The 5194-nt window shown below is 46.4% G+C and overlaps 1 pseudogene across 1 annotated transcript; it reads left to right on the top strand.

Annotated features, from left to right (window-relative positions):
• The first annotated feature begins 3970 nt into the window (after positions 1 to 3970).
• Positions 3971 to 4961, top strand: LOC308554811 (nucleophosmin-like; annotated as a pseudogene). Its single transcript has 2 exons — positions 3971 to 4504; positions 4589 to 4961. The product of its transcript is annotated as a nucleophosmin-like (transcript).
• The last annotated feature ends 233 nt before the right edge of the window (positions 4962 to 5194 follow it).

Here is a 5194-nt window from a genome sequence, read left to right as displayed (position 1 = left end):
GGGTGCTCTGCGCCCTGCCTGCAGTTCCCACCCTCGCCGCGCCCCGGGCCGCGCCCCTCGCTCGCCCGAGCTCCCGGGGCGGCCTGGCGGGGCGGGGGCGCCGGGAGAGCCGGCCCGGCTGCTCCCCTCGCTCCCCTTGGCCGGGCTGCGCCGGCCGCGCCTGCTCCACGCCTGGCCGGTTGGCGCGCAGCTGGGTAGGACCCGGTAACCCGGTTAGGAGCCCCGCAAGGGCCCCCATCTTCTTCAGTCCTGGGATCTAGAGTCTGTCCCCAGTAACGGAGTCTCTGCGACTGCCCTGCCTATTTCAGAGTAGTATCTATTTTGCAGAGGTATTTCAAGCACATGGCTAGTTTTGCGCCCATCTTTTCCCAGTGGGAACTCCTCTTTCTGGAAGAGCCCTTAAAGGTCCCATATTCGCCCCTCTGGTCTCCCGCATTTGCACTTGGTGATGAGCCCCAGGGCGAGAAAAACCACCCAGGCTTCTGTTATCCATCTGTGGGGCTGTTCTAAGCAATTCCTGCAAATGAACTTTCAGTCCTTACAGAGTTAGGAGGGAGGTGCCATTTCTATTCTGACTTTACACATGAGGAGAGGGAGGCAAGTGAGGTGAAATAATTTGCCAGTAGTAGCAGAGCCAGAACCCAGAAGCAGGTGGTCTGCCCTGGTGCCCATTGCTGTTAACTGGGGAGACTGAGGCCTCTAGGACTGGAACCAAACGGTTCACCAGCCATCATCAGCCCGGCTCACACAAGGGAGCTTCCAGTTATCTCAGGAAGGGGTGCTATGAAATCCACGCACACAATGCCTCCCAGCAGGTCCATTTTATTATTCTGAATATATCATATCATAAAGTGGTTATCCATTCAACTCACTTGCTCTACTATCTCCAACTCCCAGGTCGACCTTTTTGTCATAAAGCAAACTGTTTCTATGATGGGTCTTTAAAAGCACCTTTAACCTATAGTCTGTAAACTTTGTTTTAGATTGTCCCACACTCAGACCACACCCAGCTCTTTCCTTGTCCTATCACCCACTGCCTTCAATTAGTCCCTTCTTTCCCTTGAAACCTTGCTCTCATCAGCACCCTGGGTCTTCAGAAAGCAGTTGCCCAAGGCTGGATGGTGGCTCCAGAAGGCCCCTGCTAAATACTACGCATGCTCAGCATCCCCAGGGTATTAATTTCCCAGGGCTGCCATAACAAATTACCCAACACTGGGTGACTTAAAGCAGCAGAAATGTATTCTTTCACGGTTCAGGAGGAGAGAAGCCTGACATCAAGGTGTTGGCAGGGCTATGCTCCTGAAGGAAGACTCCGCTGCCTCTCGGAGCTTCTGGTAGTTGCTGCCAGTCCTTTGTGTTACCGGGAAACCCTGGTGGGGTTCGGGCTGCCTGTCGCTGTATCCAGTTCAACAGAGGCAGGGTTGGACCACATAAGGCGTTTATTGAGAAGGCCGGCCAACCAAGAAGACAGGGAGCATACGAGCATCCAAATCCTGTCTTCAGAAATGGCCTGAGGGATAGGGTTATATAGGGAAGTGGGGTAGACTGAGGCTGAGAATGGAATGCAGCTATTGTGCAGCTCCAGAGGTCCGCAGGCGTCAGCTCTTGTTCTTGGTCATCTGGCGATGTCTCGATAAGATGATATCTTGACTCCTGGTTGGGCGGGCGGACCATGTCTGTTCGAGGATACATCATCCACAGCGGCGCCACCCCCTTAATTGCTTTGTCCGCAGTCAAGGGGAGTGTATGGGAGTGAAGGCCTAGGAGAAAGAAACATGAGGAAAAAGACACTTAAATCCCTGCTCACATAAGTCTGTGTGTTCTACAATTTTATAAGTAATATACTTATATTTCAGATTAATTCAGGTGCTCAATCTTTGGATTTGTAAGTGCCCCTCACTTGGTGTTCCTTGTCTTACAGCTGCATCTTTTTTTTTTTTTTAATAGTTTTTTTAAAAATTTTATTTTTGTATGCAGCTGCATCATTTCAACCTCTGCCTGTGTCATTGCATGACCCTCCTTTCCTGTGTCTCCTCTGTGTCCAAATTCCTCTCTTTAAGGAATGCAAGACATTGGATTTACGGCTGCTCTAATCCAGTGTGACTTCATCGTAACTTGATTATGTATGTGCAAAGACATGAATTTTGGGGGGACACTATTCAACCCAGTACAATGGCCAAAAGTCATTCACTGTTAATGACAATGTGTTGCTTGAGTTGAGGATGCAAAGAGAGATAAGCCCCAGTCCCTGCTCTCAAAGAAAGGCACTGTAGTTACAGAGGTAGTCCCTGCACCCAGAACATAACTAACCAGCAAGATAGGAGATGCTAAGAGCCAAATGACTGGGGAAAAAACAATTCATGGGCCAAATGGCAGCCATGCTTGAGAAATTCAGCCAAGGTGACGGAGTCACCGAGGACGCCACTAAAGGAGTTCACTCCAGAGGGAGGGTGATCCAAGCATATCCTTGAAGGAAAGTAGGGATAGCAAAGTAAGTAAGGAGGGTTTATCAAAAGCACAGCCCCAAGGGGGAGTTCCACTGCAGAAATGAGAAGCTGAAAGAGTGTAAATATCTACCATATCAAATATAAAAGCAGGATGAATAATTTGGCTATAATAATAGGATGCCGTAGCAATTAGCATACTTTAAGAAGTGCTTTCTCCTTTCATTAATTTCATTTGGTCTTTATAACAATCCTGAGTGTCATTAGAGAAAGGAATGTAATATCTTACAACCAAGGATCCTGGGGCTCAAAGGGTCAAGTAACTTGCCCAGGTCAAACAGCAAATTGGTTGTAGAATTGGTAGGAAACACACTGATCTCAATGTTCCTCATTCAGTAATTTCCACACTCACGTGATGTTCCCTCCTGAGTCAGCCTCCCAGTGCTGATTGTGTTGTTCTTGGCCCAAGGAAAGCATTTGAAGGAAAGGGTGACCCTGTGAGAAACGGAAAGCTTCCCTAAAAGCCATGTGATTTCCCAGTTGGAACTGATGGACCATGTCCAGACACCTGCACTGGCTTCACCAAACCTTTGGAGGGTTTTCAAGTGTATTAAAGGGTCTTCTTTGGCCTTCAGAGACATCATAGGATCCAAGGGCCTTCTGCAGCACTCAGCTGGTTATCTTAAGGAAATGGGGGTTGAGTAGAACTTGGAGGCGCAGAGACATTGGTAAGAAGCTGAGGGGAAATTGACTACAAAAGACAGGAAGTTACATCACGAGATGGTAAGCAGCAGAAACTGACCATCGAAGCTCGGTGTCTGATCTCACCGGAGTGGAGTCATACACAGATGACCAGATCTTGGCATGTTTTGCAAACTTTCTGATTAGAATTTGTAACTATGGTTAGCAGCTGGGAGCAAACAGGAAGTGTAGCCTTGGCCTGAGTATCTGATGGTTTAATGTGTTTCCCTGGATTCTCTTTCACTTAGCAAGCCTGCTGAGTCTTTAAAGATATATAGGGTGTCCCCCCAAAATGTACACACACTTTGAATGATTGTAAAGTCAGTATTTATTAACAGTTCATTTTCAAAAGTTAAAAAAATATACAGAAATGAATAATTCTTTTTGTCAATGCCTGTTTTCAAACTGATGACTGTTCTGGTCCAGGCACTGCTGATGATGCAAAGCAATCAAACAGCAAACGTTAAGAATCATTTATGCCTGGCCGGGGCGTGGCTCAGTGGTTGAGCGTCGACCTGGGATCCAGGCGATGAGGGTTCGATTCCCGGTCAGGGCACATGCCCGGTTGTGGGCTTGATCAATGACTCTCTCATCATTGATGTTTCTGTCGCTCTCTCTCCCTCTCCTTTCCTCTCTCTGAAATCAATAAAGATATTAAAAAAAAAAATCATTTATTTCGCCCCGGTGCGATTCTGTCCTGCGTGTCAGCTCTGCGGAACAAAAGTCGTTTATCTCCATTCGCCTCCATTCGCCTTCTCTCTCACCTGAGTGCGTGCTCCCGCCCCATGGAAGATTCTATGGACATGGACATGAGCCCTCTGAGGCCCCAGAACTCTCTTTTTGGTTGTGAACTAAAGGCTAACAGAGATTATCACTTTAAGGTGGAAAATGATGAAAATGAGCACCAATTACCTTTATGAATGGTCAGCTTAGGAGCTGGTGCAAAGATGAACTGCATTGTTGAAGCAGAGGCAATGAATTATGAAGGCGGTCCAATTAAAGTAATGCTGGCCACTTTGAAAATGTCTGTACAGCTAATGGCTTCCCGTGGTGGCTTTGAGATAACACCACCTGTTGTCCTACAGTTGCAGTGTGGTTCAGGGCCAGCGCATATTCATGGACGGCACCTAGCTGTGGAGGAAGATGCAGAATCAGAAGATGAAGCGGAGGATGGGAAGCTCCTGAGTATGTCTGGAAAGCGTTCCGCCCCTGGGGGTGGTAGCCAGGTTCCACAGAAAAAAGTAAAACTTGCTGATGAAGATGATGATGATGACGACGATGATGATTTTGATGAGGAGGAAGCTGAAGAAAAAGCTCCAGTGAAGAAATCTATATGAGATACTCCAGCCAAAAATGCAAAGAAATCAAACCAGAATGGAAAAGACTCAAAACCATCAACACCAAAATCAAAAGGTCAAGAATCCTTTAAAAAACAGGAAAAAACTCCTAAAACACCGAAAGGACCTAGTTCTGTAGAAGACATTAAAGCAAAAATGCAAGCAAGTATAGAAACGGGTGGTTCTCTTCCCAAAGTGGAGGCCAAGTTCATCAATTATGTGAAGAATTGCTTCTGGATGACTGACCTGGAGGCTATTCAAGATCTTTGGCAGTGGAGGAAGTCTCTTTAAGAAAATAGTTTAAACAGTTTGTTAACATTTTCCATCTTATTTCATTTCTGTAACAGTTGATATCTGGCTGTCCTTTTTATAATGCAGAGCGAGAACTTTCCCTATCGTGTCTGATAAATGTTGTCCAGGTTCCATTGCCAAGAATGTGCTGTCCAAAATGCCTGTTTAGTTTTTATTTTTATTTATTTTTTATTTTAAATATCTCTTTATTGATTTCACAGAGAGGAAAGGAGAAGGAGAGAGAGAGAGAGAAACATCAATGATGAGAGAGTCATTGATCGAGCCCGCAACCCGGGCATGTGCCCTGACCAGGAATCGAACCCCGAACTCACTCTGAAAAGCAATGGAAAAAATATCCTTGGGTGAGGGTTTAAGAATAAT

This window comes from Miniopterus schreibersii (genome assembly GCF_964146895.1).
Source record: "Miniopterus schreibersii genome assembly, chromosome: 3".
NCBI lineage: Eukaryota > Metazoa > Chordata > Mammalia > Chiroptera > Miniopteridae > Miniopterus > Miniopterus schreibersii.
This window is presented reverse-complemented; position numbering and strand designations above follow the sequence as displayed.